The sequence below is a fragment of the Jaculus jaculus genome, chromosome 15 (assembly GCF_020740685.1).
Source record: "Jaculus jaculus isolate mJacJac1 chromosome 15, mJacJac1.mat.Y.cur, whole genome shotgun sequence".
In the NCBI taxonomy this organism is placed as follows: Eukaryota; Metazoa; Chordata; class Mammalia; order Rodentia; family Dipodidae; genus Jaculus; species Jaculus jaculus.
In genome coordinates, this window is record NC_059116.1 from 38,637,898 (window position 1) to 38,664,815 (window position 26,918).

Below are 26,918 nucleotides of genomic sequence, written 5' to 3' on the forward strand. Positions count from 1 at the left end.
TAGGACTCTGTGGTGCAGAACAAGTGGCATGGATTCAGTAGCACAGTCCCAGTGGCATGGTGTGGAAGGAGTATTGGAAAGCACAGTCCTGGTGATGGGAAAGGAGCAGTAAGGGAGGAAAGTCATGGGAAGGAGGGAGGAATGGGAGCCAGCTGATGCAGGGAAAGGTGAGAGGCACCTGGCCCAGAGCCACAGAGCCTGAAGGTAGCACAGGAGCTAACCTGATCTGCAGTGTGGTGGCTGGGATGGCTGCTTGAGGGGTCTGGCAGTCTAGTAGGCAACCCAGAACATTGGTGGATTCACATGCTGGAATAGTGGATTCCCTGTTGTGCTTCTCCTCCCCCTCCCCCTGGAGGTTTTCTAGGCATTTTTACCCTAGGTCCCCACAGGTCTTGCCTGATATTACTCTGGGAACTGAAGCATGGTTATTTGGATAACATCTAGACCAGAAACATCAAATGGAACCCCGAAAAGGATGCCTAGTCCCAAATGGAAACAACAGTATCAGAACACCAAAATGAAGACACAAGGTATGTAACCCTGATGAAAAAATTGGTAGAATAGAACTTGCAGAAAGTCAACAAAGACCAACACTTGTGTTAATGCTGTCCTTGCTAGGATGGACCTAATAAGACGAGAGAGAGAGATAGAGAGGCTTCAAAAGAGAGTTAAGTGATCTGAAGGAGGTTAAAAAAAAGATAATAATAATAATAATAACAATAATAGTAATAATTTGGATAAGTTCAATGAAGACATAATTAAATGCAAGGATGAACTCCCAGAAGCATTAAGTAAATCTGAAAATGGCCTGAAAAAGGAACTCGACATAAAAAAGTAATAGAAGGGCTGAGAGATGGCTTAGTGGTTAAGTGCTTGCCTGTGAAGTGTGAGGACCCTGGTTCACGACTCAATTCCCCAGGAACCAAGTAAGCCAGATAACAAGGTGGAACATGCATATGGAGATTGTTTGAAGTGGCTGAAAGCCATGTTGTACTCATTCTCTCTCTTTCTTTGCCTCATTCTCTCTGTCCCCCCCCCCATCGCTCTCAAATAAATTTCAAAAAACAAAAACCAAATACATCAAGATAGAAATAGAAAATATAAACCAAATTGAAAAAATCTGAAACTCTTAGAAGCCCTTAAATAAAGAGTAAGTCATGTGAAGAAAAGAACCTCAGAACTGGAAGACAAGACAGAAGAAACAGTTAGCAAGTCCAAAAACATGAATAAGTTAAAAAAAATTGTCAAAAGAACATGAAGGAACTATGGGATACCCTCATACATCCTAACATTTGGAACATGGAAATACCAGAAGGGGAAGAAATTCAGACTAAAGGCATGGAGAACTTATTCAACAAAATTATGGAAGAAAACTTTCCTACCCTCTTGAAAAAGAGTCCCATCAAGACACAAGAAACTAACAGAACTCCAAACAGACTGGACCAAAGGAAAAATTTTCCAAGATATATTGTAATTAAGTCTCTAAACAATGAAAGCAAAGAGAAAATTCTAAAAACAGCAAGAGAGAAACAATATATTCCATAGTAACCTCATCAGACTCAGACTTCCCAATGAAAACCCTAAAAGTCAAAAGGGCCTAGAATGAAACACTGAAAAATTTAAGAACCTATGGTTTCCAACTCAAACTACTATACCCAGGAAAAGTATACCTCATAACAGATGGTGAAAGAAAAACTTTCCATGATAAAAGTCAGCTCTACAACTATATGAACAAAAAGCCAAACCTATAAAGAGTATTTCAGGGAATTCTTCACACAAAAGAGTCAAACAACCCTTCTCAAGAGGCTATAAGAAACAGACCACAATAAAGAAACCTAGAGAAGGCTCAAGAGACTACTAATTCAGCCAGGCATGGTGGCACATGTCTTTAATCCTAGCTCTTAGGTGGCAGAGGTAGGAGGATACGCAAGAGTTCAAGGACACACTGAGATTACATAGTGCATTCCAGGTCAACCTGAGCTAGATAGTAACCCTACTTCCAAAACCAAACAAACAAGCAAAAGACTACAAAGTCCAAGAAAACACCAAACCCCATAATGCACCACAATATGGCAAGGATTAAATCAAATCTCACAGTTATTAACCTAAACATTAATGGCCTTAGTTCACCCAACAAGAGACAGAACTTAACAGGGTGGATCAGAAAAATGGACCCCTGTCTTCAAGAAAACCACCTCACCACTAAATATAGACACCTCCTTGGGGTAAAAAGGAAGAAAATAATATTCCAAGCAAATGGAAATAAGAAACAAGCAGGCATTGCTATACTAATAGTTCATAAAATAGACTTCAAACCAAAAGTATTCAAAACGACAAAGAAGGCCACTTCTTACTCATCAAGGGAATGATCCAACAAGAGGACATCACAATCATCAGTCTTTATGCACCAAGCACAGGTGCACCATAGTTCATAAAAAAAACTACTTGACAAAAAATAGAAATAAATAACAATGCCATCAAAGTTGAGGACTTTAATTTTTCATTAACATTAATAGATAGATTACTGAAACAGAAAATCAACAGGGAAATAAGAAAGTACAAGACCATAGGTAAATTAGACATAATGGACATCTACAGAACATTCCTCCCCAAATCTATAGACTGAACATTCTTTTTTTTTCTTTTAAATTTTTATTAGCATTTTCCATGATTATAAAAAAATATCCCATGGTAATTCCCTCCCTACCCCCCCCCCCACTTTCCCCTTTGAAATTCCATTCTCCTTCATATTACCTCCCCATCACAATCATTGTACTTACATATATACAATATAAACCTACTAAGTAGACTGAACATTCTTCTCAGCAGTCAATAGAACCTTCAAAATATATCATACACTGGGTCATAAGGCCTGCCTCCTTATATTTAGGAAAATCAGCACAATTTCCTGCATGATATCAGACCACAGTGCTATAAATCTAGAAATGTGCCAGGAATGCCATTAGCTCCTGGAAACTGAACAACCCCCACTTTTAAACAATCAATGAGTAGTGGATTAAATAAAAAAGTAAATTATAAATTTTCTAGTGTTGAATGACACTGAGAACACATCATACCAAAATTTATGGGATACAATAAGGGCAGTCCTTAGGGGGAAATTCTTAGCATAAATGCCTTCATAACAAAGACAAAGTGATCACAAAATCAGTAACTTAACCATCCATGTAACAGCAGTAGAAAAACAAGAAGACCTCACCCAAAAAACCTGCATGTGGAAAGAAATAATCAAGAGCAGAGAAAAAAATTAATGAATTGGAAACTAAGAAAACAATTAAGAAAATTGATGAGACGATGAGCAGGTTCTTTGAAAAAGTAAACAAGGTTATCTGGGAGTGGTGGGGCACACCTTTAATCCCAGCACATGGGAGGTAGAGATAGGAGGATTACTGTGAGTTTGAGGACATCCTGAGAATCCATAGTGAATTCCAGGTCATCCTGGGCTAGAGGGAGACCCAGACCCTAACTGAAAAACCAAAAAAAAAAAAAAAAAAAAAAAAGAAAAAAAAGAAAAAAAGGAAAAACTTAAACAAGATTGAAAAATCCCTGGCCAACATGATCAAGGTAAAAAATGAAAGTAAAAGAGATATACTTCAAATTAACAAAATTAGACATGATAAAGAGAGATCACAACAGACATAAATGAAACTGGAAGAGTTATCAGGACTTACTTCCTCAGCAAAAGGCATCACCATACCTGATGTAAAGCTATATTACAAAGCCATAGTAACAAAAACCAGTATGGTATTAGCATAGAAACAGGAATATAGACCAATGGAACTGAATTGAGGATTCAGAATTTAGGTGAAGTAACTACAACTACTAAGTCTTTGACAAAGGCCCTAATAATGTAGACTGGAGAAAAGAGCCTTTTCAATAATTGGTCATGGACAAACTGTTTAATCATATTCAGAAAAATGAAACTAGATCCACTAATCTCAATATGAACAAAAATCAAGGCCAAATGGATCAAAGACCTCTGTTTAAGACTGTAAACTTTTCTACTGCTGGAAAAACAAACAAACAAATAAAAATCAGGAGGAACTCACCACAATATAAGAGTGGAGAAAGACTTCCTGAACAAACCTCCAGTAGCTCAGGAATTTAAATAATCACTTAACCATCGGGATGTCATGAAGCTGAAAAGTTTTTTCACAGACAGACATAAACATAGGCTGAGCCAATAGAGTACCCAGAGAATGGGAGAAAATTTTTGCTGGCTATACAACTGTCAGAGGCAAAATTACTAGAATCCAAAAAGAACTAACATACTTAAACAACAACAACAACAAAAACATCAAACATCCCAGTTACAAAGTGGAGCAAAGAAAACCTAAGCATCAAATCAACTCAGGATCCAAAAATCACATTACAATATAATATACACAAATATTCAAGACAATGCAATCCCATCAATAATTATAAATATACCAGAAAAGGAATTAAAGAAGAAAATAAACTCCTGAAGGAATTCCAAGAGAAAACAGGAAACCAGCCCAGTGAAAATAGGAGGTCATTATAAGACATGAGTGAGGAAATAGAAATGCAGAACAACAACAATAAAAAGCAGGCAAAAATTCTAGCTCTCAGGGCTGGAGAGATGGCTTAGCAGTTCAGGCACTTGCCTGTGAAGCCTAAGGACCCAGGTTTGATTCTCCAGGCCCCACTTTAGCAAGATGCACATTGTGGCACATTCATCTGGAGTTCAATTACAGTTACTAGAGACCCTGGTGCACTCATTCTCTCTCTTATAAATAAGTAAATAAAGAAAGAAAATTAGGATGAAAGTATGGAAAATGGTATTTCAAGCAAATGGGCCTAGGAAACAAGCAGGATGTGCTATCCTAATATCTGACAGAATATACTTCAGGTCAACATTAGTGAGGAAAGATAAAGAAAGTCACTTTATACTGATTAAAGGAACACTCCAACATGAGATGTTACAATCCTAACATATATGCACCTAACATGGGGCTCCCAATTTCATCAAATAAACACTATTAGACTTAAAGTCACAGATAGCACCAAAAACAATTGTAGGGGGTGAATTCAACACTCCACTTTCCTCAGTTGACAGGTCATTCCAGCAAAAAAATAGAGAGACATGTGAATTACATGATGTCATGGAACAAATACACCTATAGAACATTCCATCCAAATGCTGAATAATATACATTTTCCCCTCCCCACATGGAGCATTTCCTAAAATAGACTATATATTAGGACACAAAGCAAATCTTAACAATTATAGAAAAATTAAAATAATCCCTTGTACTCTATCTGACCACAATGGGATGAAACTACAAATCAGCAACCATAAAAACTACATAGCATACATAAATTCATGGAGACTAAACAGTGCACTTGAATGATGAATGGGTTATTGAGGAAATCAAAAGGGAAATCAATAAATTCATAGAATCAAATGATGAAAATAATACAACATACCAAAACCTTTGAGACACAGTTAAGGCAGTCCTAAGAGGGAAATTTATAGATCTAAGTGTCTATATTAAGAAATTAGAGCATTCATAGATAAAACATCTAATGCTTCACTTTATTCCTTGGAAAAAGAACAAGGCAAATCAAAAATCAGTAGATGGGAAGATTAGGACTGAAATTAATGAAATAGAAAAAAAAATCCAAAGAATCAATGAAACAAAAGTAGGTTCTTTGAATGGATAAACAAGGTTGATAAACAGGCCAAATAGCCAAATGAGTGCAATAGTGGCATATCTACTCTGGCAAAAACAAACTGTTCTTTAAATGGACTAGAGGCATGCTCTATGGGAGGGAATACATGCCCGGTACTGGAAATCTAATCAAGAGCCTATGGCATGGGAGGTCATGTGCCTTAGTGGTATAAAGCCTGTTCTTGTCTGCCTAAATGAATATGTAATTCTCACCAAACTGCCCTGAAAGTACCGTACTTAATTTCATATTCATATATTAATGTTACTCTCACTTTTGGTTAGAGACGCTTCTCTCTTCAGATGGCAGTGACCACTGGGATGACCCCAAAGGCAACACAGTGCTGAGTAGAAGGGGTGGAGGAGTGCTCAGCGCTGAAACATCTCTACCACACCCTTCAATGCTCAGGGCCCATTGTGGAAAAGGTGGCATAAAGAATGTAAGAGCCAAAGGAAGAGCACCACTCCTTACATACAACTGTCTAGACAGAAATTGGCCTTGATATCCATGAACTCTCAGTGCCCAGCAATACCTTCACAAGATCCACATACTAGGAGAAAAAGATGATGACATAAAAATAAAAGAGAGACTAATGGAGAGAGGAAGGGGATATGATGGCAATGTTAATAAAAATGTTCCACATCCTTAGCAATTACAGATAAATTTAAACAACTATGATATTCTACTTACTCCAATAAGGATAGCAAATGTTAAAAAATCAAATGAAAACAAATGCTATCCGACGTGGAGAAGTAGGAACCATCATTCACTGTTGGTGGTAATGTAAGCTGGTACAACCACCATGGAAAGCAATATTGAGACTCCCAGTTATTCCATTACTGGGCTCTTATAATATGTTGAGGATGGATTTGCAGTAAGAACACAGGCTTTAACAAGATAAGTAAATATATTGAAATTGACTGACATATATATATATATATATATATATATATATATATGAAAGGCTAGCATTGCAATGTGTCTATTTCTAAAACTGCAGGTGGTGCACACCTCAAAGGCACAGGAATGAGAAATGACATGGATTTACACTCCCTAAAGGTAAGTGTTTGAGATGGTTCAGTGGTTATATAAGCTTACTTGAAAAGCTGCCAACCAAAGTTTGATCCTCCTTAGTGCCCACTTACCAAGTAGGAATCAAAGGGACCCATAGATCTTTAATCCTAACAGGCTACAACATGAGAAGTACAGTCAGGAGAATAGGGAAACTAACAAGCCATGGCAAAGCAAGAGAGAGACCCCTTCTCCTATGAATGTGAAAGGAGAGGAGAAAAACCCTGTGGTTCTCATCTGACCTTCATTTATGCTGGGGCAAGCACACACACCTAAACACACCATACACACACAGTCACAAACAAACATCACACATATGCACACCTTGGATTCATGCACACAAAGTAATTAAAATAGAAAAAAAAATGTATACCTATGTGAAGACATCACTAGGAACCACCCAAAATAAAAAAAGTTATTATTTGTCCATATTCAACAAAATATAAACCTGTGCCCAGGTATATGACATCTGAAACTTCCAAGTGGCCCAAACCTCATCACAGTAGTCCCTGTACCTATGGAGATGCCACTTCTGAAATGATGTCTAATACAAATGCCCTTAATGACTGTTTCTTTAACATATCAGGAGAATCAGTTCACAAACTCCCCAAACCAAAGAGCCGATCTTGCAGATCAGAACCTAAGGTCAGCAGCAGCCATCTCCCTCAGAGTGCAACAAACACATCTTTAACAACATGCAGATGTATTTGGCAAAATGCGGAAAGTAGAAGAGACAGATGAATGTAAAAAAAAAAAACTGAAAGGGACAAAAGATCATGAATGGAAGATGCAATAATGAAAAACGTCTTTTAGAGCACAGAACAGTCAACAACCCCAGTACTGCCATTGATATTCCTGTTGTGTGGAGACTGCAGGCAGCACCTGTCACGTTACTTGTCTTCTTTTGCCTCAGTGTGGGAACCAGTAGGGTGGGGCCCGGAGCTTCCAGATTCTCTTGACCCTAACTTCCATTGTCATATACACAGAGATCACAGCCCCATGCACCACTTTGCTTGTGTTGTGATGATTTTTGGGAACCAAACAGGCCATCAGGCTTGTAGTTAAGCACTTTATCTGGGAGATAACGAACAGTAACAGTTTGAATATACTGTATAGATCAAAGTGGATAGGCTTAGACATTTAAAAAACTTTCTGATGGTCATGCAATTTCATTTTAGCCAAAGAAAACTGAGAGCTTTCCTTAAGAGTCTATGAGCTTCTGTGCCATAGGATTCTGACTTGTTTCTTAGTTCCAGTTATGAATTCACTCCCAATGAATGGGCCTCATGTCCAATAATAGAGCAATTTGTTACTCCCATATCTTGTGTTTGACTATTGCCCTGGTGTGTGAATCTAGGCTGGCATGTTTATTTTATACCTTTCAATCTCCACTGCATGTTGAGGTTGTTAGTGACCATTATAGCCTATCAGCTAGAATAACAGTTTCCAGCACTATGAAGGCTACCCAGAAGGGATCTGGCTTCCTACTCTGTCCCGGGATCTCTCCATGTCTATGACTGCAACCTGTGTATCTTTTTTTGTTTCTTGTCTTATGTTTTTAACACTCGTTATCTTTTCTTTTATTCTTTTAAGTTTTTAATTTTTGTAGTCAGTGAATATGGTCAAGTTGGTACCATTGTCAGCCTCCTCCCTGTCCTCCTGCCTCCTCAGGGACCCTCAGGGATACGATGGAGTATCTGAGTTGTGCCTTTAGTTTTGGGTATGAGGGAATGTCTCTGTGTGTCAATATGTGGCTCTGACATTCTTTCCACTCCCTCTTCCATGAATTTACCTGAGCCATGATGTGTTGCTATTAGTTCTGCTTCCATGTTGAGATCTTGGGCACCTCTGTGTCTCTGGATATCTGGTTTGGTAGGGGTTTATTGTTCTCTGTGTCTATCTCCTTAATCATTGTGCTGGTTCCTGGTTTGCCAAGAAAACAGCATTCTTGCCTATTTCCCTAATTACTCTTAGTTTCAGCTGGGACCCTTCTGAGGTAAGATGGGGTGATTATCTCCTTAGGATCTGTGTCTATCTGAAAAAGAGAAGCAGATTCTCCAACAGAGAGTAAAGTTATCACCAAGTAAATGTGAGAACCATTGTTTTTTAGAGAGCTTAATAGAGAGTGGGCTAACTTTGGAGATGGTTCTGACTTATTTCCCAGTTCCAGCTATGGGTTCCATTCCATGGAGCAGATCAGTTAGCCAAATCGAGAGCAGTTGTTTTCCCACCATGGCTATGCACCACTATTGCACTTGTATGAGCATCACATCAGGTTTTTTGCTGATGAGTACCTTAGACCATGCCTTGCTTGGACAGATATTGGTCATTAACCTGTCACTCCTGTGGCAAATTCTGGCAATAGATGTGCTAACTGTCTGGGGACTGACTTTCTTCCAGCATCCAGCCATGTTGCTCCATGATACATGCCAAAAGTATATGGTGTCTTCAGCAGTAGGGTCTTATCACTAACCTATGCTAGATCATCAAGTTCTCTGACAAAAACATATATTTTCTTTTGGGAGATTTTGTAGGTCTCTGTGATCAAAAGCTCATGTGGATGATATCCACCTGCTGGTACTGGGAGTTACAGGTCAGCACCCAAGAAGAGAAAGAAGAAAAGGATAAGTGATATAAAAGAGGGAGGGAGGGAGGAAGGCAGGGAGAGAGAGAGAGAAAAACAGAGAGAGAGAGAGAGAGAGAGAGAGAGAGAGAGAGAGAGAGAGAGAGAGAGAGGGAGGGAGAGAGAGAGAGACAGAAACAAGAGGAGATAAAGAACGGTTTTCATCATACCCTCTCCAGGGGCTTGCGAATCTGGTGTTCCCTCTAAGGTCCTGGTGAAGGTTCAATCATATGGTCTGTCTTTTAGGATGTAGAGGTTTATGGTACCATGGCATTTGTTGTCCAGTTTTGTTTGCCTTACCCCCTCCCTTGCCCTACACCCCTCCCTCCCTTCTCTCCCTATTGTCTGGACATCAATATGCTTGATAGGTATGTCGGCAACTTGGGAAAATTCAGGTTAGGGCTATAGATGAGTGAGAATATGTGACACTTATCTTTCTGTGATTGGGTGAGTTCACTGAGAATGATCTGTTCCAGGTTGGACCATTTTCTTTAAATTTCAGTGTCGTTTTTGCCTACTGCTGTGTAGAATTCCATCATGTCATTATACCACATCTTACTTATCCATTCTTCTAATGATGGACATCTGGGTTGATTCCAGCTCTTTGGTATTATGAATTGAGCATCTATAAAGATGGTTGAGCAAATCTCTGTGACTGAGGTGTGGAGCTTTTAGGGTACATGCCCAGTAAGGGAATAACTGGGTCTGTTCGTAACTCTATAGTCAGATTTTTTAGGAGTCTCCATATCGCTTTCCAAAGTGTTGTATATGGCAAGATGTATGATCAAGTTTCAGTTTCCTTCATATGGTTATCCAGGTTGTCCACCACCATTTGTTTTGAAGATGCTGTCTTTATCACAGCCTATATTGTTAGGGCCTTTGTCAAACATCAAGTAGCTGTCTTTAGTTGACCCCAAATCTGGGTCCTCTATTCTATTCCATTGGTCTATACTCCTATTTTTATGCCAGTACCATGCTGTTTTTATTACTATACCTTTGTAATATAGCTTTATATCAGGTGTGGTGATACCTCTGGAGGTTTTTCTTTTGCTGAGGATATGCTTGGATATCCAAGGCCTTCTGCTTTTCCTTATAAATTTTGAGACCAATTTTTCTATCTCTGTGAAGAATGATTTGTGATATTGATGGGAATTATATTAAATCTGTAGATTGCCTTTGGAAGGATTGTCATTTTCACAATGTTAATTTTGCCTTTCCGGGAACATGAGAGGTCTTTCCATTTTCTTAAGACCTCCTCAATTTTTTTTTTTTTTAGTGTTTTTATGTTTTCATTGTATAAATTTTTCACTTCCTTGCTTAATGTTATTCCAAGGTATTTTTATTTTTATTTTTTGGTGCTATTATAAATGCAACAATGTCACTTATTTCTTTGTCTGTATCTTTGTCATTTGCATATTGAAAAGCTACTGATTTTTGTGCATTGATTTTGTATCCTGCTACTTTGCTGAAGGAGTTTATCACCTTTAAGAGTTTTGGAATGGAGTCTTTCAGGTATCTTACATACAGAATCATGTCATCTGTAAATAGCACTAAATTGAGTTCTTCCTTTTAAAATTGTATCCCCTTTATTTCTTTCTCCTATTTTATTGCTTGAGCTAGGATTTCCAGTATTATATTGGTGAGCAGTCGTGAGAGTGGACACCCATGTCTTGTTCATGATTTCAATGAGAATTCCTTCAGTTTCTCTCCATTAAGTATCATTTGGGCCTTAGGAGCTTTGTGTACTGCCTTTATTGTATTAAGATATAAACTGACAAGACAGATTCTCTCCAATGTTTGGATCCTGAAGTGATGTCATATTTTGTCAAAGGCCTTTTCTGCATCTATCGAAATGATCATGTGGTTTTTGTGTTTAGCCTTGTTTATGTGGTGTATTACATTGACAGATTTCCATATGTTGAACCACCCCTGTGTTCCTGGGATGAAACCAACTAGATCAAGGTGAATAATGGACTTGATGTGTTGTTGAATTTTGTTTCTGAGGATTTTGTTCAGGATCTTTGTGTCTAAGTTCATCAGAGAAATAGGCCTGCACCTTTCTTTTCGTGTGTCTTCTGTACCGGGTTTTGGTATTAGTGTGCTAGTAGCTTCATAGAAGTGGTTGGAGAGCTTTCCCTGTACTCCAATTGTGTGGCACAGTTTGAGAATGTTTGGTTTCAGTTCTTCCATGAAGTTCTGACAAATTTCATCTGAAAAGCCATCAGGTCCTGGACTGTTCTTTTTGGGGAGGTTGTTATTACATTTTCAATTTTGATGGGTGTGATAGGTGTGCTTAGGAGATTAGTCTGTTCTGAGTTTTGCTTTGGTAGATACTATGTGTCTATGAATTTTCCCATTTCCTCCATATTTTTTTTTTCAATTTTGTGGAGTAGAAGTTCTTGAAGTAAGATCTGATGATTCTCCCAATTTCACACTTGTCTGTTGTGATCTCTGCTTTTTCATTTCTAATTTTGTGAATTTGAAGCACCTCTTTTCTTGATCAAATTGGCCAAGGGATTGTCAATCTTCTTCATTTTTACAGAGAATGAACTCTTTGTTTCAACAAGTTTCTTAATTGTTTTCTAAGTTTCCAATTCATTAATTTATGCTCTGATCTTAATTATTTCCTTCCATCTGGAGCATTTTGGGTTGGATTTCTCATGCTTTTCCAGTACCTTTAGGTGGATGGTTAGGTTCTTGATTTGGGATCTTCCTGTTGTTGCTATGAAGGCATTTAGTGCTATCAATTTTCTGCTGAGGACTGCCAAAATTGTGTCCCATAAGTTTTGGTACAATGTGTTCTCATTGTCATTCATTTCTAGAAATTTCTCAATTTCATTTTTTGGTTCATCTCCTACCCATTTCTTGTTTAAAAGTGTGCTGTTCAATTTCTAGGAGCCAGTGGGATATTTGCTGGGTGTTTTGTTTTTAATTTCTAGCAAAATAGCATTGTGATCTCATATCATGCAGAGGATTATATTAATCTTCCTAAATATAGAAGGCAAGCTTTCTGAACCAGTATATGATCTACTTTAGAGAAGGTTCCATGAGAAGAATATGTTGTCTGATTATTTGGGATGGACTGTTCTGTGGATGTCCATTAAGTCTAAATGTTCTGTGGTTTTCTCAAGCTGTCTCATTTCCCTGTTGAATTTCAGTTTGGACAATCTACCTATTGCTGATAATGGTGTATTGAAGTCCCCAACTATTATGGTGTTTGTGGTTATTTCTGTTTATTGTCGAGTAGGTTTTGTTTTATGAATTTTGGTGCACCTGTTTTTGGTGCATAAAGATTGAGGATTGTAATATCCTCTTGCTGGATTGTTCACTTGATCAGTAGAAAGAAGCCTTCTTTGCCTGTTTTGATTATTTCTGGTTTGAAGTCTATTTATGTGATGCTAGTAAGGCTACACCTGTTTGTTTCTTATTCCCATTTGCTTGGAATATCATTTTCCAACCTTTCACCCTAGGAGGTGTCTGTCTTTAGTGGTGAGGTGGGTTTCTTGAAGACAAAAGCTTGAGGGGTGTAATTTACTGATCCTCCCTAATGGCTTGTGTCTTTTGATGGGTGAATTAAGGCCATTGATATTTAGGTTAATGACTGTGAGGTTTTATTTTATCCCTGCCATATTATGTTGGTTTATGTGGCTTAGTATTTTCATGGACTTTGAAGTTTTCCATGCCTTCTCTGAGCTAGGTTATTGTGATCTGCTACTTGTACATACTTGAAGCTTATTTGATTCTTCTGTGTGGAGAATTTCCAGAAATACTCTCTGTAGGCTTGGTTTAGTGTTCATACAGTTGTAAAGTTGAGTTTTGTAATAAAAGGTTTTACTTTCACCATCTATTATGAGGTTATACTTTTGGTGGGTAGAGTAGTTTGGGTTGGAAGCCATAGGTTCTTGGACGTTGCAGTGTCTCATTCCAGGCCCTTCTGATTTTCAGTGTTTCCACTCTGATGGGGTTACCTTTAAATGTGATGTGCTCTTTTCTCTAACTGCTTTTAGGACTTTCTCTTTGATCTCAATGTTTAGAGTCTTAATTACAATATGTCTTGGAGAGTTTCTCCTTTGGGCCAATGTGTTTGGAGTTCTGTTAGCTTCTTGTATCTTTTAAAATTTTTTCTCAATTTTTATTAACATTTACCATGATTATAAAAAATATCTCATGGTAATACCCTCCCTCCCCCTCACTTTCCCCTTTGAAACTCCATTTTCCATCATATCCCTTCTCCATCTCAATCATTCTACTTACATATATACAATACCAACCTATTAAATACCCTCCTCCCTTCCTTTCTCTTCCCTTTATATGTCCTTTTTAACTTATGGGCCGCTGCTACTGAGTTTTATCCTTCTCATGCAGAAGCCCAGTCATCTCTAGCTAGGATCCACATATGGCAGAGAACATGTGGCACTTGGCTTTCTGAGCCTGAGTTATCTTACTTAGTATAATCCCTTCCAGATCCATCCATTATTCTAAAACTTTCATAATTTCATTTTTCTTTACCGCTGAGTAGAATTTCATTGTATAAATGTGCCAAATTGTCATTATCCACTCATCAGTTGAGGGACATCTAGGCTGGTTTCATTTCCCAGCTATTATAAATTGAGCAGCAATAAACATGGCTGAGCATGTACTTCTAATGAAATGGGATGAGTCCTTATAATATATGCCTAGGTGTGCTATGGCTGGGTCATATGGTAGATCAATCTTTAGGTGTTTTAGGAACCTCCACACTGATATCCACAATGGCTGGACCAGATTGCATTCCCACCAACAGTGTAGAAGGGTTCCTCTTTTTCAACATCCCTGTCAACATTTATGATCATTTGTTTTCATGATGGTAGCCAGTCTGACAGCAGTGAGATGGAATCTCAAGGTAGTTATAATTTGCGTTTTCCTAATGACTAGGGTCATAGAACATTTTTTTAGATGCTTGTATGCCATTCATATTTCTTTCTTTGATAACTCTATTTAGCTCCATAGCCCATTTTTTGATTGGCTTGTTTGATTCCTTATTATTTAACTTTTTGAGTTCTTTGTATATCCTAGATATTAATCCTCTATCAGATATATAGCTGGCGAAGATTTTTTCCCATTCTGTAGGTTGCCTCTTTGCTTTTTCCACTGTGTCCTTAATCTTTGTAATTTCATGAGGTCCCAGTGATTAATCGGTGGTTTTATTGCCTGAGCAATTGGGGTTGTATTCAGAAAGTCTTTGTCAAGACCAACATTTTGAAGGGTTTCCCCTACTTTTTCCTCTAGCAGTTTCAGAGTTTCAGGTCTGATGTTAAGGTCTTTAATCCATTTGGACTTAATTCTTGTGCATGGAGAGAGAGAAGAATCTATTTTCATCCTTTTACAGATACATATCCAGTTTTTCCAACACCATTTGCTGAAGAAGCTGTCTTTCCTCCAATGAGTATTTTTGGCATTTTCATTGAATATCAGGTGGCTATAGCTACCTGGACTTACATCTGGGTCCTCTATTCTTTTCTACTGATCTACATGTCTGTTTTTGTGCCAGTGCCATGCTGTTTTTGTTACCATGGCTCTGTAGTACAGGTTAAAGTCAGGCATGGTGATACCACCAGCCTTATTTCTGTTGCTCAGTATTATTTTAGATATTCGAGGTTTTTTGTGATTCCAAATGAATTTTTGGATTGTTTTTTTTCTATTTCCATGAAGAATGCTTTTGGAATTTTGGTAGGAATTGCATTAAATGTGTAGATTGCTTTTGGTATGATTGCCATTTTCACAATATTGATTTTTCTAATCCAGTAACAAGGGATGTTTTTCCACTTCCTAGTGTCTCCTGCAATTTCTTGCTTGAGTGTTTTAAAGTTCTCATTGTAGAGATTCTGTACTTCCATGGTTAGGTATATTCCAAGGTACTTTATTATTTTTTTTGGATGCAATTGTGAATGGGAGTGATTCTCTGATTTCATCCTCTGTGTGTTTGTTGTTAGCATATATGAAGGCTACTGATTTCTGTGTATTTATTTTGTATTCTGCTACATGGCTGTAGGTTTTTATCCGCTCTAACAGTTTGCTAGTAGAGTCTTTAGGGTTCTTTATATATAGAGTCATACCAACTGCAAATAATGATAACTTGATTTCTTCCTTTCCAATTTATATCCCTTTTATGTGTGTCTCTTACCTTATTGATATGGCTAAGACTTCTAAAACTATATTAAATAAAAGTGGGGACAGTGGACACCCTTGTCTTGTTTCTGATTTCAGTGGAAAAGCCGCCAGTTTTTCCCCATTTAGTAATATGTTGACTGTATGCTTGTTATAAATAGCCTTTATTATATTGATATTTGTTCCTTCTATTCCCAGTCTCTGTAGGACTTTTATCATAAAGGGATGTTGGATTTTGTCAAATGCTTTCTCTGTGACTAATGAGATGATCATATGATTTTTGTTCTTCAAACCATTTATATAATGTATTACACTTACAGATTTGCATATATTCAACAATCCCTGCATCTCTGGGATAAAGCCTACTAGGTCAGGGTGAATGATCTTTCTGATATATTCTTGTATTCTGTTTGCCAATATTTTGTTGTGAATTTTTGCATCTATGTTCATGAGGGAGATTGGTCTGTAATTTTCTTTTTTTGTTCTATCTTTGCCTGGTTTTGGTATCAGGGTGATGCTGGCTTCATAGAAGGGTTTTGGTAGAATTCCTTCTTTTTCTATTTCATGGAAAAACTTAAGAAGCAATGGTGTTAGCTCTTCCTTGAAGGTCTGTAAAAATTCAGCAGTGAATCTATCTGGGCCTGGGCTTTTTTTAGTTGGGAGATTTTTGATAACTCTTTGGATCTCCATTCTTGTAATAGGTCTATATAAGTGATTAATCTCGTCTTGATTTAATTTAGGTAGGTCATATAAATCAAGGAAATCATCCATTTCTTTCAGATTTTCATACTTTGTGGAGTGTATGCTTTTATATGATGTCCCTGTGATTTTTTTTAAATTTCTCTGGCATCTGTTGTAATGTTACCTTTTTCATCTCTAATTTTATTAATTTGTGTATCTTCTCTCTTTCTTTTGGTCAAATTTACTAAGGGTTTATCAATCTTGTTTATCCTTTCAAAGAACCAACTCTTTGTTTCATTGATTCTTTGGATTGCTTTTTTGTTGTTGTTGTTGTTGTTTCTATTTCATTAATTTCTGCCCTAATCTTTATTATTTCTTCCTGTCTACTGATTTTTGGTTTGCCTTGTTCTTCTTTTCCCAAGGCTTTAAGGTGAAGCATTAGGTCATTTACTTGCAACCTTTATAATTTCTTTTTTTTTTAATTTTTGGTTTATTTTTATTTATTTATTTGAGAGTGACAGACAGAGAACGAGGCAGAGAGAGAGAATGGGCATGCCAGGGCTTCCAGCCACTACAGACGAATTCCAGATGTGTGCGCCCCCTTGTGCATCTGGCTAACGTGGGTCCTGGGGAATCGAGCCTCGAACCGGGGTCCTTAGGCTTCACAGGTAAGTGCTTAACTGCTAAGCCATCTCTCCAGCCCCCTTTATAATTTCTTAACATAGGCACTTAAAGCTATAAATTTACCTCTTAGAACTGCCTTCATTGTGTCCCAGAGATTTTGGTATGTTGTGTTCTCATTATCGTTTGATTCTATAAATTTTATGAGTTCCTTCTTGATTTCATCATAGACCCATTCATCATTTAGTAGTGTATTGTTCAGTTTCCATGATTTTGTGTATGCTCTATAGCTTTTCTTGCTATTGATTTACAGTTTGATTCCATTGTGGCCAGATAGAATGTAAGGAATTATTTCAGTTCAGTTTCCATGATTTTGTGTATGCGCTATAGCTTTTCTTGCTATTGATTTGCAGTTTGATTCCATTGTGGTCATATAAAATGTAAGGATTTATTTCAATTTTCCTGAATTTGTTAAGATTTGCTTTGCGTCCTAATATAGGGTCTATTTTAGAGAATGTTGGCACTGCCTCTGCATATGATTAAACAGTTTTGTTTTTTGAGAAAGCATCTTTGATTTAGAAACAAAATAGAGGGGACCCAGTTGTTTTACAATGTGGACCTACCTCAGTTAAACAGTTGGGTGCTATTTACTAAGTCTGTCAGTTAAATTGGAAAAATGTAATCAAACAGTGAGATGTGACTCCACCTGAAACTTGAAATTGTCATTTATGTTTACTTAATAATACTTTTATTTATTTTGTGCCTTTTATGTTGAACCCTCACACATTTTTAACCACCAGAATAGAATTAAGTATGTTCTCTTGCAAGTGGGAAGCCCAGCTGACCATGACAATACCCAGCCAACTACTACAGTGCATTAGGATTCCAACTGCTGTCTTGGGAAAAGGAAAAAAAAAAAATGTGTCCAGGGTCAAATTTAACATTTTACAAATAATAAATCCCAAACTTTCTTATGCATTTATAGCTATCATTTTATTTTCTGTTTCAATGAGGGGGCGGCCAAAAAAGAATCACGACTACTTTTACATTGCTTTTTCAGCGATTCATACCCCTCTTCCTCTGGCGTGTTTTCTAAGAGCTTCTTTCATAAGCAGCAATGGACCAGTGTTGGTTCTAGCTCCAGATGTATGTGGCAGAGGTGCTAAGGACCATGGGCAAGCTCACAGCTGGCAGGAGGCTTGTGCTCCGGCACAGCCCCAGGGGTTCTGGAAATTAGGAAAGTTTTCCAATGAGTAAGAAAATAAGATAGGAGATCAATGACTTTCCATGCTTTTCTATTTGGCAGTTTACAGTTCTAGACTTTTCCTACTCTACTGTGGCAATCTTTTTTACCTTAATTTTTTTGGAGGTAACACAATATTTTGGAGTCTTAAGAATTTGATTTTATACCAATAAAAAATAAAAGTTAGGGATCTTTCCTGTAGTATATAGTTTTACTATTTTAAGGGGGTCTCTGGATTTTATAAGAGAAACAACATTCCTTAGTGGCAAAACTTTGAAAGTTGACTCGCAGCTTTTCTTTTTTTATTTTTCCCTTTTTCCTTTTTTTCCTTCTTTCTTTCTTTTTGTTTCTGATGCAGGATCTCAAATAAGGAAAAAATAGAAAAAACACATGATTGTAGTTAACTGTTTTTAATGTTTTAGCTTCCATCAGGTTGATAGTAAGCTATATTTTGTAAGAGAATCATCCTTGGGTATGCTGCATTTTAAGTTCCGTGATGTTGCACTTTGTCCATAATAATAAATGCCCTGCAATTGGCTTGCCGGGAAGTGCTTTGTTTTAGCCTCACAGGAGTACTTGGGGCAGGTGATTAAATTTATATAGGTACCTCAAGAAAAGAACCTGTGTATGCTGCATTTTATTTCTTTAGCTTTTACATGTAGCATTTTGTTTATTTTGTTTAGATATATGTTTTTGGACCCCAATAGACTGTTGAAAGAAAACTTAAAGTTATTATCCTTTTTTTAATTTTTAATTTAACTGCAATATATGGTTCAAAGGTCGCCCTACTTTACTGCTTTCCCTAAGCACACCTGAGGAAAAGATACTGTGCTTCTCAGTAGACAGTGCCGTTGGGATCCTCTCTGTCCATGCTGCTTCCCTCACCCCTTCCCCATGCCACCCAGGGGTGGGGACCTTGCTTCTAAGCCCCAAGCTCAAAGTCGTGGCACCTTAGCTTGTTGACACAGACCTCGCGGCTTGCCATGAGTAAGTAGCATGACCCCACAGGTACAGCTGCGGGAGGCCCCTGGTCAGTCTGCCCCAGAGGTGTAGCCTCGACTTTCTTTCTCGGCACTCCCCTGCGCTGACCCGGTGGGGTGGTCCTCATGGACAAGACCACTGGTGAAGAAAGCTAACCGCTGAGACACTGAGCAATTCTTGTCATGTTTAAGCTTAGCTGGGTCTTTTCAAGTTTGTTTTCACAGCTACTAGGTTAAATAGTTTGCACTATTTTTGCAATAAATTCATGGAAAACCTAACAGTTACTTGTTTTTGTTTCTCACTGTATGTATATAAACTAATACTGAAACTTTGGCATAGTGGTTTTTCACCTCCTTACATAGCCCCTAACATGCACAGAATGCTGTAAGTCTGATGAAGATGATGTGAATGATATTTTATAAAGTAATTTTGTATGGTGGTGATTTTGTTTTGCCTCATAGTATGTCAGCAAAAAAATAAAACTCCTCATATTTACAACTGAAAAAAAAATATTTACTTTGTGTCCTTATATATGCTCTATTTTAGAGAATGTTCCATGTGCTGCTGAAAAGAATGTATATTCTGCAGCATTTGGATGAAATGTCCTATATATATCTGTTAGGTCCATTCCTTCTATGACCTCATTTAGTCCAGATGCCTCTGTTTATTTTTTCCCGGGATGACCTATCAATTGATGAAAGTTGGGTGTTGAAATCACCCACTACCACTATGTTTGGTGTTATCTGTGACCTTAGTTATTTTTTTTAAATATTTTTATTTATTTATTTGAGAATGACAGACAGAGAGAGAAAGAGGCAGAGAGAGAGAGACAGAGAATGGGTGCACCAGGGCCTCCAGCCACTGCAAACGAACTCCAGATGCGTGTGCCCCCTTGTGCATCTGGCTAACGTGGGTCCTGGGGAATTGAGCTTCGAACCGGGGTCCTTAGGCTTCTCAGGCAAGCGCTTAACCACTAAGCCATCTCTCCAGCCCGTGTGACCTTAGTTCTAATAGTGTTTGTTTGATGAATTTGGGAGCCCTCAGGTTAGGTGCATATATTTTTAGGATTGTAAAGTCCTCCTGTTGGAGTGTGCCATTAATCAATATAAAGTGACCTTCCTTATATTTCTTGCCTAATGTTAGACTGAAGTCTACCTTGTCAGATATTAGGATAGTAAACCCTGCTTGTTTTCTAGGCCCATTTGCTTGAAACACCATTTTCCAACCTTTCACCCTAAGATAATGTCCGTCCTTTGTAGAAAGGTGAGTTTCTTGGAGACAACAAATTGTAGGATCCTGCTTTTTAACCCAGTCTGCAAACCTATGTCTTCTGATTGGGGCATTGAGGCCATTGATATTAAGAGATATTATTGAAAGGTGTGTATTTATGTTTGCATTTTTTTTTTTTTTGTGGTTCTGCTTCTACCTATGCTCTCTTGTGTTAACTAGTATTTGAGTATTGCTTGTTTTTTCCAGGTTCCTTATATGTCTGCTTTTTCTTCTCTTCAGCATGGAGGATTATTTCACGTATTTTCTGTAGAGCTGATTTTGTCTTCAAATACTCCTTTAGCCTGCTTTTGTCATGGAATGTCCTTATTTCTCTGTCTATTTGAATGGATAGTTTTGCAGGATAAAGTAACCTTGGTTGACAGTTGTTATCTTTCAGAATTTGGCATACATCACTCCAAGCCCTTCTGGCTTTTAATTTGTGTTGAGTAATCTGCTGTAATCCTGATAGGCTTGCCTTTGTAGGTAACTTGATTTTTCTCTCTAACTGCTTTCAATATTTTTTTCTTTGGATTGTGTGTTTGGCAGTTTGACTATAATATGGTGATGAGATTTTCATTCCAGGTTTTGTCTGGCTGGTGTTCTAAAGGGTTCCTGTAACTGCATTGTCACCTCTTTCCCAATTTGGGGGAACTTTTCTTCTATGATTTTGTTGAGGATGCCTACTATGCCTTTGGAGTCAAATTCTTCTCCTTTTACTATGCCCTGAATTCTTATGTTTAATCTTTTCATAGTTCCCCAAATATCTTGAGATTCCCATTCAAACTTTTCTATAAGTTTGTCTTTCTCTTTGTGGAACTGTATAAGATCTGCCACCTGGTCTTCTAGCTTAGATATTCTGTCCTCTCCTTCATCCATTCTACTGATGAAATTTTCTACAGAGTTTTTTATTTCATTAACTCTGTTCTTCATTGCTAGTAATTCTGACTGGTTTTTGTTTATTATTTCTATTTCCTTATTTATGTCTTGTATTGATTTCTTTATTTAGTTAAATTGGTGTCTTGTGTCTTCTTCGATTCCTTTGATTTCCTCTTTGACTTCTTTGAACATATTTACAATCATTCTTTTGAAATCTTTCTCATGCATTTCCTCTAACTTGCTCTCACTGGAGGTCATTATTTTTTGGTGGATTTATATTGTCTTGATTTTTGGTGTTTCTTGTGTTATAATGTATATATTTTTGCATCTTGGATTAAGTTAATGCTTAGATTTTCTAGTTAGCTGGGTATTCTTATCTGTATCAATTGATCTGATGTTATATATCTTCAGTGTAGGAGATTAAGATGTTAGGTGTGGCTCTTAGCACTCTCAGAGTATCTAGAAAAGTGCCCTACGGGCTGAGTTTGCCTGCTATGGGAGTATTCAAGTAGGCTAAGTGGAACAAAATACAGGTAGGTTCTAAAAATTAACTAAACACTGAACACATTCAATCAAAAACAGCCCCGAGTATTTATGTAAGAGAAGGTATTAAAACAACCAAATCCTCTATCAACAAAGAGTAACCTCTGGTTTCTGGTTTCTGGTCTGTTGAGGGTTCCAAGTCAGCTTGTGACCAAGTGAGACCCTTCCCTGGTGCAATCCCAGTTACCTTTTTGGATGATTTTGGTTTCAGTCAAGTAAGCTGGCTGGGTCACTGTTCTGTTTTCTGGAGCTGGGCACTGGATTTTCTTGTGGGGTAAACCAAGCCTGGCAACTGTGGCCCCACAGATCAGCACTGCCACTGCTGGACCCACCACTGCTGCTGAAGCTCCCACTGCTGGACCCACCATTGCTGCTGAAGCTGCTGCTGCTGGACCTGCTGCTGCTGCTGCAGATGCTGGAGCTGCTGCTGCTACTGCTGGATACACTGCTGCTGGATCCAATGTTGCTGGTGCTGTAGCCACTGCTGTTGCTGCTGCAGCCCAGCCAGAGCCATGGCTTCCACTGCTACTTTTGCTGCCAGAGCTGCAGCCACAGCTGCCGGAGCCGCATTGGCCTGCCTGTGTAGACTCTGGATGCTCTTGATCTCTCCTACTTCTCTGCTGCCGTTTTAATTTCTTGTGCACCTCACTTTTTAGTAAAAATGTGCATTTTGCTGGGTTTTCTTTGGCTTTTTCTCCCCTAGGCTGCTTTGTCGTGGTTCCTATGCCGCCATCTTAACTGGAAGTCCAGCTTCTTGTATTTTGATGGGCCTTTTTTTTGAAAGAGTGGGGAAGTTTTCTTCCATTATTTGGTTGAATAAGTTCTCCAGGCCTTTGGTTTGAATTTCTTCTCCTTCTGGTATTCCCATGATCTGAATTTTAGGACTTTTGAGTGTATCCCACATTCCCCTCATGTTCTGTTCATAGAAAAATTTGAACTTATGCTTTTTTGCACTCCTGAACTGTTTCTTGTGTTTTGTCTTCCAGATCTGAGTTTCTATCCTCCATATGGCTGACTCTATTCCTGAGAGCCTCTATGGAGTTTTGGGCTTGCTCAATTAGGTTTGCATTTTCTACTACTTTTCTCTGCATTGTTTCTACTCCTCTGTCAAGTTCTCCTTTCATATCATTTTTTGATTTTCTTGATGCTTCTTGGAATGCCTCCTTGCATTGCTTTAGGTCTTCATTTAGCATAGCCAGCTGGTTTTTTAGGTCCTTTTTTTTTTTTTCTTTCCTTTATATCCTTTAACTGTGTTAGGACCCCTTCTATTTTCTTATCTATTTGGTCTAGTCTAGTGATGGCAGCATCCACATGATTATCAGTCCTTTGATGGTTTTGTTCAAGTTCTACCAATAGCTTGATCAGGATTGCATTGCTCAGAACTTCATTTTGGGGCTCTGATCCTATAGTCTCTTTTATGCTTTGATTAGAACCATCCATTGCAGGACTGAGAGATCTTACTGGATTTGCTTGTATTTTATTTTTTTATGTTGTTTCTTTTGCAATGTGGTCTGCCCATTGCAGTGTGGGAGAAGGGAGAATGGGACTGTGGTTGCAATGTGTGGGGGAGGTGGTGCAGCTTTGCAGGGAAGGAGACAGGTGCAGGGGTGGGGGAGTAGACTATCTTGATCTGAAGTCAAGCAGAGACAGGTCGCCAGGTCACATGGCATCAGGGCACAGCAGCAAGGGTCAAAAGTCATGTTGGGGTGGAGCAGATCATGTCTGAATTCACAGAGGCAGGAGCTAAGCAAAGAGTGTCAAAGTGGTGCAGGGCAGGGGTGAAGCAGAGCAGCTCAGGTGCAAAGTAGCAGGGGGACAGGGTGGGGGCTGGGGGTGGAGAAATGCTGAGTGTGTGGTAAGTTGAGTGGGTGTGTGGGGGCGGGGCTGGGGTGGAGCACAGTGGAGTTTGTTGAAAGTTTCCTGGGGGCAGAGCAGGGTGCATCAGAGCAGGTCTGTATTTGAGGAGGGAGGGCACCAAGCAGAGTACAGAAGTTGGGAAGTTGTGTGGTGGCAGGGCAGTGTGGAGCAGAATTGATCTAAATTCGCACAGGGCAGGGGCAGAGCAGAGAGCAGTGGGTCAGAAGTCGCCTATGGGTAGGCCAAGCAGGGTGGATCCGAAGCAGCTGGGGCAGGGTGGGGCCAAGCAGAGCTGTTGAAGTGGGGGTGGGGGTGTGGAGTAGAGCTTTTCCCAAGTTGAGGCAGATGGGGCAGGGCTGAGCAGGACCGAAGTGGGGGCCTAGCAGGGCTCTGAAGACATGTGGGTGTTGGGGGGCATCTCTGAATGTGCAGTGGGGGTGTTGTGGATTCCTGCAATCGCCTGTGCCTGGAGGCGAAGGAGGAACTACTGGCCTGGGTCTCCTTGCCTGTAGCCTGATTTTGGGACTCTGGCTTGGGCAGCTACTTGGGGGGATTGAGAGACTGGTGGGTTACCCAAGAGTGTGGGAATCAGCAGATTTTCTGTTTTGGCCCTCTGCAACTTCCCGCTGGCAATCTATTAGAGATTGCTCTGGCCTAAAAGTCCCAGTGACCCCTTAATTACTTGTCTCTTCTTCCTGGGAGTTGCCCTGTGGCTAGGTGGATGCAGTCTTATCTGGAGCTTCACCTGTGGTATCTTAAACAATATGTACTCACTGTTTATATATGGATTTCTTTTCTTTGACTTTTTGTATTTATTTTATTTATTTAAGGTGGAGACACAGAAAGAGGCAAATGCAGAATGAGAGAGAAAATGGACACACCAGGTCTTTCAGCCACTGAAAATGAAATCTGGAAGCATGCACCACCTTATGCATCTGGCTTAAGAGAGTTCTGGGGAATTGACCCTGGTTGGTTCACCTTTCCAGGCAAGTGTCTTAACTCCTAAACCTTCCCTCCAGCCCAAGATGGATTTCTTGATCACTGAAAATTGATGGATCTTGTTTTCTAATCCAGCCTATTACCCTATGGGTTTAGATTGAGGAGATGAATTTGTTGGTGTTTGAAGTTACAGTTGAGAAATGTGAACTCATCACTGTCATATAGAATACTTAATTGCTAAGTCATGTCTCCAGCCCTCAGTTTTATTTCCCATTGGGGTTTTCTTCAGTGTCTTCCTCTGCTTACTGAATTCCATTTTTATTTCTGGGTTTGATTTTGTTATGGTCTTTTTGGAATTCATTCTTGTATTTGATCATGTTCTCTTTGAGTTCCTTATTCTGTGTATAAAGTGGTTTTTGTTGATTTATATCTCCTTAATTCATACATTTGTTCAATACACCATGACCATAATCCCCTCCCACCTCCAAAAGATTCCAAATGTTGAATCCCATCTTTTTTTCAAGTAGTTTCTCTTCTATTTTGTTACCAACTTTTTCCTCCAGTTATGAAGGTCTTGTGTGGGTAGAGTCAGCTACAGTGAGGGTATGAATATCAAGGCTGCCTTGTGTATGGAAGACAGCATTATAAGTCCTCTCCCCCTGAGAGTGCTTATATTCTCTCTTCTCCCTCTTCCACAAAGGTCTCTAGCCTTGGAGAGTGTGATAAAGATGTTCCACTTAGTGCTGAATACTCCACTGTTACTTCTCAATACTTCAGTGTGTTCTGAATCACTTCCATGGTCATCAACATCTGAAAAAGAATCTTTGGCAGCCAAAAGTGAGAGTAGCATTAATATATGGGTATAAATTAGGTAATTAGGTCACTTTTTGGTGAGCATAACATATCAAGTTAGCAAAACAAGAGTATACTCCCCCCCACTTAGGAATTATGATCTCATCCATCTCCTTTTGATTAGGTTTTTAGTACCAGTCTGGAATTGTTTCCCTTGGACCTGGTCTGAAATATAATCAAAGAGCAGTTTATTTCCCCTAAAACAGACATATTACTATTTCATTAGTTAGCATATTTTGCCTGGCTGGCCTGCCATAAAACTTGCAGAGCCCACTGATGATTAATAACATAGATGACTTTTCTCCCCCAACAGGCTACATAGCTCTCTCCAGCATCAAGACTGCTAGTCAACAGGAAGGATCAGTATCAGTTTAGCTCAAGCTTGGTTGCTCAGTGATCTGAAGCCCAGGCATGTGTTGTCCTCAGCCAATGGTTTTACAAAATACTTCCAGTGAGGAATCAAGAGCCTTGACACTCGTCTGTAATGTCATTAGGCATCTCCCTAGCCAACAACTTGCTGGAAGACATCCACTCCTGGCAATGAGATTTTCCTAATAACAATATATGGCTTCTAGGCATGACATCCAGGAGACTTATGACTAAGCTCTATCTTTTTTAGCATATACATTATTCTCTAGTGAAGACATTGGTTTATATATGTCTTATTTATAACATCTTTAATTTAGATTAACACTCCTCCCATGCCCTCTTCTATTCCATCTCCTTCCTTAGCCCCACTTAGTCCATTTTACCCCCAGTATTGTGCCTCCCCCAATAACATACACAGTGTATCCTCACCCAAAGCCTTCCCCTCTACTCCTTCCTTCATAGACCTTTTTATCTTCCTGGACTTTATTGACATTTAAATTTTTTATGTTATTTTTACTTATTTACTAGAGAGAGAGAGAGAGAAAGAATGAGGCAGAGAGAGAGGGAGGGAGAGTGGCAAGAAGGGAGAGAGATAATGAGTATGCCAGGGCATGCACCACCTTCTGCATCTGGCTTACGTGGGCCTTGGCAATGTGAACCTGGGTCCTTTGGCACTGTGGGCAAGTGCCTTAACTGCTTAGCAATCTCTCCAGCCCTCTACTGACTTTTATCACAACACACATACAAACCTAAACATTTGAAGCTAGGATTTAATATGAGAAACCATAAAACTTTTAACTTTCTGAGCCAGGGTTAACTCAGTATAATCTTTGTGAGATCCATACATTTCCTTATAAATTTCCAAATTTTGTTTTTCTCTAAACCTGAATGAAACTTTGCTGTGTAAAAACATACCACATCTTCATTTTCCATTCATCAGTTTAAGGGCATCTAGGCCATTTCCATTTTCTAGCTCCTTTATTAATTCTACTCAAAGAACTCATTTGCACTTTGATGACTATCATGAGTAAGGAAGACACAGTAATTCCACTTTAAGACAGGAGACATTTACCCACCTATGCCACTCCCAAGTGTATATCCTGAAGACTCCACTTGGCATATAATGGTACTTGCTCA

The 26,918-nt window shown here is 38.8% G+C and overlaps 1 pseudogene; it reads left to right on the forward strand.

Annotated features, from left to right (window-relative positions):
- The first annotated feature begins 421 nt into the window (after positions 1–421).
- The window catches only part of LOC101617115, a 47,523-nt pseudogene continuing 21,026 nt past the window's right edge, over positions 422–26,918 (forward strand).